Source organism: Myotis davidii, unplaced genomic scaffold (assembly GCF_000327345.1).
Source record: "Myotis davidii unplaced genomic scaffold, ASM32734v1 scaffold404, whole genome shotgun sequence".
NCBI lineage: Eukaryota > Metazoa > Chordata > Mammalia > Chiroptera > Vespertilionidae > Myotis > Myotis davidii.
This window is the reverse complement of record NW_006295824.1, coordinates 1,391,409-1,406,256: the sequence shown is the minus strand read 5'-3', so window position 1 is coordinate 1,406,256 and position 14,848 is coordinate 1,391,409. Positions and strand designations below refer to the sequence as shown.

The window sequence follows — 14,848 nt, the reverse complement described above, 5'->3', positions numbered from 1 at the left end:
TCTCTCTCTCCCTCTCCCTTCCTCTTTGAAATCAATAAATATATATATTTTTTAAAAAGAGAGAAGTGATTTAAATTCTTTTACACCTGTTTCTTACTGTATGGTCTCAAAAAAACATACAGCAAAGTCTAAAAGACCCTGACCAGGAAGTCCAATTGGAATAACACAGGAAAAGAAATGAATGGTGTTTGAGGATCAAAAGTTGCAGGCATCATGCTGGGGGTTTTCTCATACTCTCGGGATCAGTAAAACTACAGATATTTATCCCCCCCTGATTATGGGGAAGTTGTTTACAAAAGTCCTATGAAGAAAAGAGCAAGATAATACCAATGTGTGCATATTTCTAGAGCCTGGAAATATAAAATGCTAATAAAATGTACTTTGAAGTATAGCCATGCTTTTAACAATTCTGCAGCGGCCCAGAGCTATTGTTACTGGCAATGTGTAAGGATGTGGATAATTTCATGGAGAGATCTTTAAAACTAAAGTGGGAATAATTTGGAGGTAACTATAGACAAACTCTTTTTTCCTGTAAACTATAACAGTAACCCTTAGAGTTATCTGTGCTCTCCAGAGTCAAGATTTGACAGACTGACCTTAGCTTCAGGAAACTAGACCAGAGGTTGCCAGGGGATTCAGTTAAATTGCTCCTGAGGTCTTGAGTTTAGCAGCTTGATTTCTTTTTTAAGTGCTTTTTTTTTCTCTTGGTGACAGTGTTTTGTGAATGAGATTTTAAGTGTTCTGCATTCTAATGCATCAGGTAATGAGGAAGCGGTGGAATCAGCTTCCTTGCTTTCATGGAAGCCTTTAGTGTAAAAGATCTCCACGGAGGTCGTGGCAGTGACATTAATCTCGGGAATCAGACCCCGCCACCAGCCGGCTGTCAGCACGTGGCCCGATGGCGGGTCAGGGACGCTCAGAGAGCAGAGGGACCGAAGTCAGCTACACGCATTACATCTATATGGTTCTGAGATTACGGCGAAGTGATGTCCATTTATAGTTATTTCAAGGAATTTAAACTCTTTTTCTCTCGAAAAACGTAACTGAACATAGCTTGATTGCTACAGAATGTCTACAATGTTAAAAAAAACTTCTTCAGAATACTTAGGATTTTTACAGCTTTTGGTAGATTTTCAAGAGGTATAAACGTAACTGAACATAGCTTGATTGCTACAGAGTGTCTAAAATGTTAAAGAACTTCTTCAGAATACCTAGGATTTTTACAGCTTTTGGTAGATTTTTCAAGAGGTGTAATTTTTCCACCCCATGCAGTACTTTATTTCTCAAATGGTGATAATTAAACACACTTGGTAATAATATTGGAAACATTATACTGGAACTCAGAAGAGCTGGCTTTTCTATTTGGATTCATAAACTTCTGAAAGTTGGCAACTGGCCCTCATAAAAGATTTCCTCCAGCGGAGCTCTTACACCTTTGTTTGTGTTTTCCTTTCCTACTTGAGCATGTTTATCTTTGCTGCTCGCTGCGCCAGCTCTCTGAGCAATGGCACTCTTGGCAGCGCTGTTCTGTGTAGGCTCCTGCTCCATCGGTATGACACGTCGGCAGCTACCTGGAAGGGTTATATAATTAGCTAATAACAAGCTGCTCTCAGGAGGGGGACACTGGCAAGAGTGAAATGTAGAGGCACCTTCAGTATAATTTGCACAGCCGTCCAATATCCTACTATTGAAATCAAAATGAGAATGGGTATAAATTGTAATGATTTTTGAAAATGTGCCCTCGCTCCTTAGAATAGATGCCTTCCAGCAAAGTCATGGGCAGATGAATGCCAGTTTGGTCCCATTCATTAGTAAGGTGGCGCTCTGGTTCCAGGGAAGGCCCGGCTGTGATGGTTTCAATGAAAAAAGAATCGGGTTGGGGCTGCTTATGAAGCTGCCAAGTAATGTTCTGCTCTCTGGTAGCAGACTTGGGTAGCATTTTTATTTTAAAGTATTTTGCAAAAGAAAATGTTTATGTTTAACAGACCATTTTTAAAAACATAAAAATCACCCAACTTCCCTAATAGGATTTTTTTCTCTTTTTTTGTTAACATAAATATTCCACTGTCTGGATGACCACCATTGATGTCACCAGTTCTTTATTTTGGGACATTTGAGTTGTTTCCAGTTTCTCACGATTATATTCAGTGCTGGGATGAGCAAGCCAATGGCTCCCTCTTTGTGCCCACTGCTGATTATTTCAGTAGGAGAGACTCCTAGTGGGATTGCTGGCTCAAAGGATTAAAAACTGTTTCCTTTTACTTGGTAGTATTTTTTTTGACTCTGGAGTCTCTCATCCATTGTCCGCCATATCCCTGGTCCGCGCTGGTCTATCAGCTTCACCTCACACGGATTTGTTTTGTCCTTCTCCTTTTCTCTTTCTCTTCTTTGCAATGATAGTCTCCCTTGCATATGGCCTGTGGACGTATTAGAAACCCAGGGACTCTGTGGAGAAAAGGCAACAAATTGATAACATATACTGTCTCGAAATGACCATTGACTGTAGGAAACCTCACTTACAGTGTTCACGTGTGTTCAGTCTTGTGTTTCCTTGCCAGATTTTAGTGAACTAATTGTTTTTCCAAAATCATGGTTTGAGATTTCCTGGCATCTGCCTTCTTCAGGATCAGAATTAACATACTCTTTCAGTTTTTATCTTATAATTCCATTCCATTTGGGGGCTGTAAGCCTTTTGATAACTAACTCCAACTCACTTTTGTGACTCAAGAGGATTTGATTTTCTGGAAAACCAGTAATGAAGCAAAGATGTAAGAGAGAGAGAAGCAGAGATAATTTAGTCAATGCAGGAAAAGAGGCAGACTACTTTAATGATTTCTTGAAATGCTATCACCAAATTTACTCCTCCACAATATTCATTAAACATTGCATGTCTATCAATTATGTTACATACTAAATGAACACTCTGGTTTCCTAATACCTTTAAGAAGATAAATTACTAAACATAGTTAATGCATTCTTATTAGCCCCAGAAATTGCCTGTTCTGTGAATTAATAAATGCTAACCATTATAGATTTGTCCTCTTTTCCGCATTCAGAGTTTTACAGTTGAGAGAGCCTTCAAAAAATGATCTAGTGCATCTCTTCATTTTGCTGTGGAAGCATTAGTATCAATCAGTGTTTAAGACTTCCATAAGTAAATATTTTATACAGCTTATTATATTGGGAGCTCTTTCGATATCTAATATTTCTCTGCTGGGAAATGATTTACTAACTCCAACCTAAAGTTACCAGCTACCACTGAAAGTTCATACCTTTTCTTCAAAAGTCAGAATTTGCTTTTGGAAATACAAGTCCTCCATATGGTCAATATGATTCCCTTATAGTAATTAGAGTACATTGCAAAGACTTATCATCTTTCACTGAGTGAGGAAGCGTGGAATAGGAGATGACTCAATAAACATTTTAAGGAATGTTTGCAAAGTGTGATTTTCAACTCTGTGTTGAACTTAAATTCCCAACTTGGTCTCTGCACAACTGTTTTTACTGACTTTTATGTTTTGGTATAATGCCATGGGTCTCCATTGACAGCCTCCATGAAACACAGCTCACTGAAACTCATTACTGCATTTGCCATAAGGTAGCCCCTTAGAAAAAAGTCCCATCTGGTATTCACGCCGAGAATATTGTACTCCCTCTGAACAACTGGTTTTTTAAACACAGTCCTGACCAGATTTCCCTGCGAGAAAATTCAAGCCAAACTGTGGCCTACCCATAATAAATATAGAGGCAGGTGGCAGCCTCGCCACCGTATTGTCCAGCTCAGGGTGATGCCATTCATAGTGCATTCTTTGTGAATGGTGCCCCAGAATTATGCACACCAGAGTCCTTGACCCCGCCCCTCCCTCTGGTATGCATTTTTTTTAGCTTTAAATTCTTTATTGTTTAAAGTATTACATAAGCTTCCTTTTCCCCCCATTGACCTCTCCCCAACTGCCTACCCCCGCCTGTTTCTGTGTCCTTTGGTTATGCTCATATGCATGCATACAAGTCCTTTGGTTGGTATGCATTTTTACTGTCTCATTCTTGGTTCCTCCTTTTGTTTCTCGGTCTCTCTTTATGCAAATTTTCCCCGCTACTTTTACTTTTCATAATATTATTGCATTCTGTGTGTCTCTGTAAGCTGCCCGGAGTCCTTTGTGGAATAAGGTGCGGCACAAATTAATAACTAAGCAGCAGATGCAATCCTGTCCTGCTTCATTCTGTTATATCCAGGCCACGGCTCCCAAGCCTGATCCTTAATCCTGCTAGTGGTTGTTGTTCCAGCTGAAATTTATTGGTGTTTGATAAGCTGGTACTTCTGTAAAATTAGACTCTGGTTTGCAAGCTCATTTGAAATGAGAGTCCAATATAGCTATAAACATATGGCCCACACTGTGAAATGTTCCTTTTCCTTTCCCAGGGAGTTTTGAAGAAATGTACCACAACATATGTCCAGTCTTAGGATTCCCTGCCAGAATCTTTTTCTAAATTGTGGTTTGACATTTTAGATCATTAAGTGGACACATCTGTCTGAGTATATTTGCCTTTTCAAAAAAAGAATACTGAAGACAGCAACCCAATGACATAGGTCAATACTGTTAGTTCGCCCCAAGGTATTTCGTATGCTTGACCCTTAAAATCGGCAGAAATCCACAGAGCTGTGTGCGGTCATTTTGGTTAGTAACCATGTATTCCCTGGGTATGGAGTGAAAACAAGGAATTCATGCTCCTGTTTTCTTTTTCTTTCTTTTTTTTTCTCTCCGGGACCCAGCGGTGTTTCCTGTTTTATTTTTTTGTTTGTTTTATTTTTTCAATATATTAAAAAAGTAACAATACAAAATGCTATAGTTATTAAAAAGGATCCAAGTATATCCTTTATAAACTAATTCTATAATTAAAGAGAAACAACTTGATACATAAAAGTTTTAACAGGATTTAAAATTTTTAAAATTAGAAAGTGCGTAAGACTTAACTCTTTCAAATGTTCAAACAGAAAGATAACATGCATAATCCCTATAATAAAATGTGTCCTTGCACACATACCCTGGGCACTTTAAAACTTGTAAACTTTTAGAGTTTGAGTAATAGAGGCAGCACTTTAAAGGCTTTGTGAACCTTTTCCCAAACAAGCATTAGTAAATCATTTTATCTGACTGCATTTTTGTTCTTCCTGAAAAGGAGAATTTATACTAACACTGAATTTTTAATTAAAAAAAAAACATTTAGAGATACTTAACTTCCTGAGTGACTTCAGTTATTCAGTCAAACATGATTTACTGAGAAAATTCTAATATTTTAGAATGAAATAGGAAGTGAAGATTTACACTTGGTAACGAATTAGGGCAAAATTCAGAGCATGTCACAGAACTTACACTTACGTTATCTATGAAGTTAAACAATGTGATTAATCCCAAACTTCACCAATAATCTCACATGTTAGTAAAACGAATCATGAAATGACTTTTTCTCATTTGTTAACAAAATAGTACTGTATTTTAGACTACCAACTTGAATGTTTTCTACTATATCCACATAATGGGATTCACTAGTAAGCAGGTTCTGGCAATACAACAGGTAATAAGAGCTTTAAAATATTTGCTTTATGATACAACCAATACATAGAACACGTGCCTTCCTCCGTTTCTAAAACGATTAGGAATTGTGGAACTTTCCTTTGCATAAAACCCTCTCCTCTTCATGAAACCCTGAGGTGAAAGGCTGGCTATCCATGTGAAAGCTGTCATCACAAGTCTTCTCAGTTCTGTATTAGACTATAGCTATATGTTTAAAGAATTTTATACAGAAATGTGGCAACTGATAAAACTGCTCTGTACAGTTTTAACAAAACATTCCCAGACCAACTCAGCCTGAAGGGCCTAACAGTGATGGCAAACCTATGACACGCGAACTCATTTTTTGGATTGATTTTTCTTTGTTAAATGGCATTTAAATATATAAAATAAATGTCAAAAATATAAGTCTTTGTTTTACTATGGTTGCAAATACCAAAAAGTTTCTATATGTGACACGGCACCAGAGTTAAGTTAGGGTTTTTCAAAATGCTGACACGCCGAGCTCAAAAGGTTCGCCATCACTGGAAGATGACCCTATAAAAACACTGTCCTTTGAACACGTGTTTGTTTGGAGATGAGGCCCCTTCCCAGCTCTCCTGCTGCCCCTTCTGTTGTCGTGGTCATGGCTCCAGCCAGGTGGTTCCTGTCCTCACGGAAGTGACCATCTCCGTGTCCTCTGGGTGCTGCTCGCGGCTGTCGTGTCTGCTCCTGGGCAGGGAGGAGAGCTCTGCCTGGTTGACGTAGCGATGACGGTGTCTCTTGACGGCATTGGGAGCTTGGAGACTAGTGATAACCGTGATTATGTGGCTGAACTGATGGGAAATCCTGATTGACCAAGCTGTGGAGAACCACATTTCTGTCTCAGAACGTTGTCCATCACTGCTTGATTCTGAACGCCTTCTGGAGAAGAGAGAGATCTCTCCATTACCTGCGGTGATGGAGCCATGTGATCCACGGCCCTTTGGTGTCTGAGGAGATGGAGGGGCCGGGCTTGAATTTCCCACATGACGCTGGACTATGGCAGACTCGCATCCTGGGAGGCACGGCTACTTCCTGATGGAACTGGACTTTGCTGGGCCTTCCAAGAAGTTTTATTGCATGAAGTAGATTCGTTGCATAAGGAACAGATACTCCATGTTGGAGACGCACAAATGCAAACCGCTTTGGTCTGCCATCCTGCCTTCTGGGATTTTCACTGTTATCACCGGCCCCCCTGGCGGGAAGGCGGGAAAAGGAGCCCCGCGGTCACTGTCCTGTCCAGGTCGCCCCCTAAGCGAGCAGATCCGCTTTCACCACCGCCCTGCTCGGCGCCGCCCCTCCCACGTGAGGCCGAGGGATCGTCCTGACGCTCCCACTGCGCACGCTCCGAAGCCCACGTCCTCCCAGGCGTCGCGACGTAAACGTCTGTCAACGCTCGCTCCCGCCTGCGTCAACGTGCGCTGGCCTGCGTCAACGTGCGCTGGCCGAGTGCGCAAGCTCGGAGGAGGGCGCTCAGTCCGGGCTGGACTGACCTGCGGAGCGTGGAGGCCTCCCTGGACCAAGGGACGTGGGGCCGACACAGCGGCCGCGTTTGAAGGTGGCCCTGAACCACAGGTCCCTGTGCCCGGCGACCAGGAACACGGTGGCCCTGCGCGCTCCCCTCAATGGCCTCAGCGCCATTATCGACAGTCTCTGCAGACAGTGCCCTCGTGCCAGGCCCAAGGCGACCCACCGGGGACCTCCTCCTGCGCAGACGACACGGCCAGGCGGCCAGGCGTCCGGACCAGAGCCCTTGAGCAACTGGCAGCGGCTGGAGCCCACCTTGCTCAGTGAAGGGAAGGGACCCGGATGGGCGGTGCCAAGGCCTGGAGGTGAGATCTCCCTGTACCCGCCCCGCCCCACGCGGAACTGGACCTGCCGCGGAGCTCGGGGCGCAGGACGCTGCGAGTGTGACCGGCCACTGTGTGACCGCAGTCCGCACTTCGGCCCCAACGGGCGCTTTCTAAGAGGGCGCTGCTCTCCTTTCATGAGGCACTTACCACGGGCTGGACCCTTTGCCGGCATTAACTCACACCACCCTCACCACACCTACTAGGTGGGTGCATCGTTAACCCCATTTCACAGATGAAGGCAGCGAGGCACACCGAGGTCCATCGTGTGCGGTCTCACTGCTGCAGGGACTCCTCCTGCTGCTTCCTGACGCCTCTCGAGGAGGCCTCCTGTCCCCCTACCATAACCGTGGCTGCACTGGACTCTGTCCCCCACCTGCGCATGCTCACCGACGCCTGGGCGCTCCACCTGGCCACTTGTATGCCCGTATGTTCCGGACAGCACCCAAGGGTACCTGCTTGCTGAGCTACTGGTTCTCCTCCTCCACCTCCCGGCTCTGCAGGCTGCTCTCCTGCAGGGCCAGGGAGGCGTCCCGCAGCCCCTGATGGTGCCCTGGAGGCTCTGCTTCTCCTGGTCCAGCTTCAGGAAGCAGCTGGAGGCCTCTGACAGCTGCGCCAGCTCCCAGCGAGGTGGGCGGACTCCTCCACACTCTGCCCCTGTGCAGCCTTGAGGTCCAAGTTCTCTTCCCGCAGCTCCACAAGGTGTTTCTGGTCTGTGTCCGAGGCCAATTGTAGCAGCACAGCTTTGATTTCAGCTGCACGTTCTCCTTCTCCAGCCCATACAGCTTATCGACCCAGGACCAAGCGACAGTCAGCTGCTCCTGGAGAAGCCCCTTGGTGTCCATTGAAGTATAATTGTCTTCAACCAGCTCCTTCATGCGGGCTGCAGATAAGTCTACTACGTCTTTTTGCTTCTGTCTGAGGCCCATCGCCTCCATCTCCAGCCTCTCCACGCGGCTCGCCTTCTCCCTCAGGGAGTCCAGCTCAGGGAGGGCGGCATGAGCAGACTGGGCGCTGGCCGCCAGCTCCATGTTATTGTGCCGGGCCTCCTGCAGCTCCAGCACCAGCTGGACCACCTCATGCCTGCTATCCACCAGGCGCTTCGTCTTCTCTTCCAGCGCCTGCCTGACGCCGCACAGTGTGGCCTTGGTGTCTGCCAGCTCCACGGCCAGGTGCTACGTGTCCTCGCTGGGGTGGCTGCTGGTGTTCCACTCCTGGGTCAGGGTCACGACCAGCTCCCTGCAATTGTCTCGCTCAATTACTAGCCTCCTGAGGTGAAAGGTCATGTTGCTTGAGAGGGACTTCACCTCCTCCAGGGCCATGTCTGGGACCTCCAACCACTGCAGGTTAAATAGGCTCTCCTGATGATGGGTCAACTCCTGGATATGGGCCAGGATCCCGGCTTGGGTCTCAATGTCCAGCTGGTGGATTTTGTCAATAAACACCCCTTTCCTATCGCACTGGACAGCACAGCCCAGCACCAGCACCAGCATCTTCTTCATTTCCTGCATACTGTGTCTGGAATGATCACGTGTTTTCACTGTGCTGGCTCCAAGCTGGCAGCCAGAGCTCTGTGTCCAACAACTGCCCAGAGCCACTGGCACTGGCCAAGGGGGTTGGCGCTTTCACTCACCAGACAGTGGGTGTTTGCCAATCACCAAAACATCAGGCAAGCTCATTACGATCCACTGCTGGAGAACTTCCTGGTAAAAGTTCTCAATGTGTCTGACCAAGATGGTCAAGTTCTCAATGCAGAGGTTCACATCATTGTTCACGTGCTGGTGGAAGCGCTGATTAGGCCTGGGGTCTATTTCCAACATGACTTGGTTTAACATGATGCCATCTACCAAGTGCATGTACAGGTTGTCATCGCTTGCGACTGGGCTCAAAGTTTTCACATCCTGTCCGCTCGGGGACCGGCAGCCTAGCGCCCTGGCAGGAGCAGGTGAACCCATCTCAGTCCAGGACTGGGAGCGCCACGGGGTCCTGCACCTGGTGTTTGGGCTCCAGAGTAGGACGTTCCTGTTTTATTTAAGCCCATATTTGTGAATAATTCTTAGTAAAACAGTGGTTTAAGGAAAGAACCTTGGAGTCAAAGGTTTAATTTTAAATCTCGCCCCTGTCACTGTGGCTTTGAGTCATTCATATAACTTAATGTATAAAATAAATAATACCAATGCCTGTTCCACCTACTTCATAGGGTACCTTGGATACTCTAAGAGCTATTAGAACTCTGGGATAAAATATCACGATAAATAATAGCAAATATCACAATAAATAATAGCGAAAACACCATTTCTTTGGTGTGCTAGAATTTTAGCTCCCTCAAACTTTCCCAACTTGTCCTGGGAGTCAGCTGGGATTATGGACCGAATGCTGGAGAATGTCTCCATGGATTCCTCACAGGCAGGCTTTCGTGTCCCTTCTCCAGGGCTCACTGCAGTGGGCCTTCCATTGTGCTCACAGAGCACTCACTCCAGTGCTCACTATCTCCTTGGCCCGAGGTCCCTGATGCCACTGATGTCCTCACCAAAGGGACATACAGTCATCTCTGCGTGACCTCTCTTGGCACCTCTTAACTGTGAAGTTCTCTCCTGTATATCTCTCTAGTATCTCACAATGGAGACCCGCCCTCGTGCCGCATACCTCGTTGGCTTGGCAGAACCCTGAATGAAGAGGAGCATCGGCAGGATGGCCGAGATGGAGGTGTTCTTTAAAGCCACACTCCGTTTTGCCCCAGAGTTTGTGCACATTATTTTAAAGTTGCTGCAGAGACCGCCAGCTGAGTGGCCCAGGGATGGTGTGAGCCTTTAGGAAGCCTCTGGCTGTTTTGCAGCTGGGAATGCCAGCCACTCTGTGTCTGTGTTTGAGGATCATTGGCAGCTGAGCTGTCATGACAAATGACTGGACAGCTGTCTCCCTCTAACTGGGGGTGCCAGGAAACTGGCTAGCTCAGAGAAGGTAGAGAAAATGGAAATAAATGCAGGTGCAAGCTTTTCAGGGAGCCCTAGGTTATAGGAGGCCAATGTGGTCTAGGCAGATAGTGGTGTTATTCTTTGTGACATAAGCCACATAAAGCAGTGGTTTTTGTAGTTCTGTTTGTAGTTTCTTGCCTTTGCAACCAGCCATGATGAACCAGAGAGTTTCTGGCCCTGGTCATTCTGTTCTGCTAAGAATGTCCCCCTTTCCTCCAACATGAAATAAACCTTTCGATCTCAACTCTCTGCCTCAGAAAATGAAATCCATCCCAGAAGTTTAAGTGCAGCTACGTGGTTGGAACTGGGGGTACTTGACTTAAAACCATGCACAAATGGCATGGTTTTTATATTTGTTTGTTTGCTGCTTCTGTTGTTTTTTAGATTTATTGCTGATTGGGAGAGTGGACCTGGTAGAGATCATAGGCAGGGTGAGCTAAAGTCACCTTTGTCCCTACCTTCATACCTATTCTGGTTTCTTGCCTTCCAAGTACAGCACCGCACAGTCTACTCCAAAACAAGTATGGCCAACAGTTGTACTTTCTCAGTTACCTAGTTATATCCTGAAAGGTGTTATACCTGGAAAACTTTTGCAAGACCCAACCATTAATTCTTTGTTCATCAATTTTTTTACTTTCAGCCACAATAGAGAAGTGTAAGGTTTATTATTCTCCTTTTCATTAATACTTAATTTGTTAAATAAATTTATTGATTTAAAATGGTGAAAAGCTTCCTCGCCAGTTGCTCAGTGCTTAGAGTGTCAGCCCACAGACTGAAGGTGGGTCTTGGGTTAGATCAGGGGTGGGCAAACTTTTTGACTCGAGGGCCACAATGGGTTCTTAAACTGGACCGGAGGGCCAGAACAAAAGCATGGATGGAGTGTTTGTGTGAACTAATATAAATTCAAAGTAAACATCATTACATAAAAGGGTACGGTCTTTTTTTTTTTTAGGTTTATTCATTTCAAACGGGCCGGATCCGGCCTGTGGACCATCATTTGCCCATGGCTGGGTTAGATTCTGGTCAAGGGCATGTTCTTCGGTTACAGGCTTGACCCCTGGCACCAGTGGGGGCGCGTGTGAGAAGCAACCAATCGGTGTGTCTCACGTCGATGTTTCTCTCTCTCCCTCTACCACCTTCTCTTTCACTCTCTCTAAAAAAAACAATGAAAAAAATCAATAGTAACATGTTAGACATGGATTTTTTGCTGGAATCAAATCCACCCAGCTCGCTAAAAAGGGAGATGGGGAGGAAAGGGGTATGAGCAACCACTTGAAAGGATATAGGTGTATCTCATAGAACACAAGGTCAGGAAGTACACCTGATGGAACCAGAAAATGAAAAACTGAGAACCCAAATCATATGCTCTTTCTCTCTGAGGGTTTATGAACTCTCATCTCTACTTCTGTCTTTCTCTGCTTCTCCATAAAAATAGCTGTCCAGCCCTTGCCTCATGATACCGTTTAAGAGCAATAGAAACCAGCAAGGGTCTCAGAAGCCCAGAGTCCCCTGAGAGGGCCTCTGTTTGGCCCAGGTTGGACGAGGGCTCACTGCTAGTCCATCCTACTGGACTGGGGATGACAACATGCGGTCTCCTCTACTCAGTAACTTTGGTTTGGTTGAAGGAGACTGTTAGAGAAAGGGGCCTGGGCAGGACTGTGAGTGCTGGGCAGCTTTCAGAGAAGTGGAAGACATTCCAGACATGAATTCCAAGTGGTGTGTTCTAAAGATAACCATAAAAAGTATTATTTAAAAAAGATGTTTGGCCCTAACTGGTTTGGCTCAGTAGATAGAGTGTCGGCCTGCAGACTGAAGGGTCTTAGGTTCGATTCTGGCCAAGGGCATGTGCCTTGGTTGCAGTCACATCCCCAGTTTGGAGTGTGCAGGAAGCAGCTGATCGATGTTTCTAACTCTCTATCCCTCTCCCTTCCTTTCTGTAAAAAATCAATAAAATATATATTTTTTAAAAAAAGATGTTTGGAGTAAAGAAAAAGCAGGGTAGGCAGATTATTGGAGCACATTATATGATTTTCACATGAGAGAAAACAGATATGTGAAATACATTTGTTTCTTAGCCCTCTGCGGGAGTAATCTCCATATTGAAAGTTTTATAGCCATCATGCTAAGAGGGAATTAAATTTAAGTATAATGAGCTCAGAATAAGAAAGTACTCTAATAGTGCATTAAATTTGTTGAGACCTTTAAAGCCTCTCATAGGACTAGATATTGAGGAACTTAACCAGATGACTGTGAGAGGCAGTGCCGTCAGTAATCCAGAGGTATTGTGGAGAAGAGAGGTTTTAGGAAACTGCAGGTGGGAAAATATTGCCTTATATTTTCCAAAGGGGAAAGAGAACGTTTGGTTCTGGAAACTTGATATCGATGCACTGTTAAGATTCTAGGAAGGATCACTTATACATACAGAAGAAGTAACAGCCACTATATGCCAGCATAGGTCTATGAAAAGGAGTCAAGCCAAACTAAGTGACTAAGAAAAGACATGAGCTTTACACTAGTGGGCCAGAAGACCGTGTGATACCTAATGCATCTCGATGCAGCAGGATATCTGAGTAGTCTTCAGATCCCTGAGGACAGGTAAAGAAATGCAGTCAGTGATAGTGCAGTTAGATGAAGTTAATGAGTGGAGTAATAGCAGCCTCTCAAGGATTACACTTAGCTATAATGCACTATATTTGACCTCATATTTGTTCACATTAACAGTAGACACAGAGATAGCAATCTTACTAATCCAATTTTCAACACACAGAAAAATGGGCAGGGATGGTTATATACACCAATTGGCAAAATTATCAAAAGAGCAAAACCTGCTTGACCTGCACCTAAACCAACAATAAATGTAAACATGGTATTGTATGCTGAGTTCAACTGAAAAAATAAAAAATGAGAAATATTGGGCTTCATAGTAATTTTGGGGAGAAAAGTTGCAGGGACTTGTGAGCTAACAATATGATATGGTTGCAAAAAAAAAAACCAGTGCCAATGTAATTTTAAATTATATAGTCAAAGGATGATATCCAGACTAAGGGTTGTAATACTTCCCTATTTGGCAATATGAATTATTATAACAGTCTTTTCTGGGAAATACATTGGCAAAATGGAACATATCCAGATGATCAGGAAGTTTAATTTATAAATTTCTTTGATGCTCAGATTCTTTATTTTGCTATGTGTAATGAACTGTAAGGAATAAAATCTCCCATAGCAAGTTTTCAAGGGGCTTACTTGGTGTCATTCCAGTCAAAGAACATAGGAACTGCTACTTGGGTAAAATCTACTCCCCTCAATCGGTTGAGCTTGAATGATGGGTTTAACAGTGGTAATTCTCCTTTCATTGAAAATATATATTGGTTTCTGAATGCCAAATTAAATGTTATATTCTATATTAGTAATTTGTTCATTGGGTGCAGCTCTGCTTCATGTAAATTGTATTTTCCCACTCCCTTTTATAATGGGAATGGATAAAAGGGGTTTTATATGAACACAGGAAAGATTCTCAATTTATTCTATATAATAAAAGGCTAATATGCAAATTGACCGAACAGCAGAAGGACTGTTCACTATGATGTGCACTGACCACCAGGGGACAGATGCTTAATGCAGGAGCTGCCCCCAGGTGATCAGTGCATTCCCACATAGGGAGCGCCACTCAGCCAGAAGCCCTGAGCCAGGTGCAGCAGTGGTGGCTGGAGCCTCTCCTGCCCCCTCGGCAGTGCTAAGGATGTCTGATTGCCAGCTTAGGCCCACTCCCAGTGTCAGTTGGACTGCAAGAGGGCACAGGCCAGGCTGAGGGACACCCCCCCCAAGTGCATGAATTTCATGCACTAGGCCTCTAGCTTAAAAATAAAAATGTGTAGTTTCTTTAAAAAAATGAGTTTTTCCCAACTTTTGAGAAACTATTTCCTATCCCTAAAGAATATTCCCTATTATAGGGAAATTTAATGCAGAATTAAAGGGAGAGAATCTCAAATGACTCTATTTATTGAGACTCTCAGGAGTAAGGGAGTAAAATACAACCTTTAAAAGGGGCAAGATGAGTAACTTCAACATACAAATACACAAGCGTGCACACACATACACACACACGTTACTGTAGATTAATGATAGTACATATGGGTTGCAGGAACTTGCAGCCTAAAAATGTTGTTTTTCATAGTCTGCTGAATTAATGTTATTTGTTAATTAAGACCAAATACAACAAGGCTTTATATCAAACTACAGATGTTAAAGAACATAGCTGGTACAGAAAGAAAGCAAGTAAAATATTCACAGGCATTTCATTTTTTGTTCTGAAATTTACTTTTTTAAGTTATAGAAAAGTCACTATGAAAATTTTTATCCCCTTCTTTTCTTCTGATCCCAAGCACCTGGCCCACATAGCTACCATGAAAATGTTCTGTAAAATTACTTTAGG

General features: G+C 44.0%; 1 protein-coding gene and 1 pseudogene across 1 annotated transcript in view; one reads left to right on the top strand and one right to left on the bottom strand.

Moving 5' to 3' along the window:
- The window catches only part of GALNT7 (polypeptide N-acetylgalactosaminyltransferase 7), a 104,612-nt gene that overhangs the window by 62,078 nt on the left and 27,686 nt on the right, over positions 1-14,848 (top strand). The window lies entirely within an intron of this gene.
- Positions 1,369-7,232, bottom strand: LOC102765236 (annotated as a pseudogene).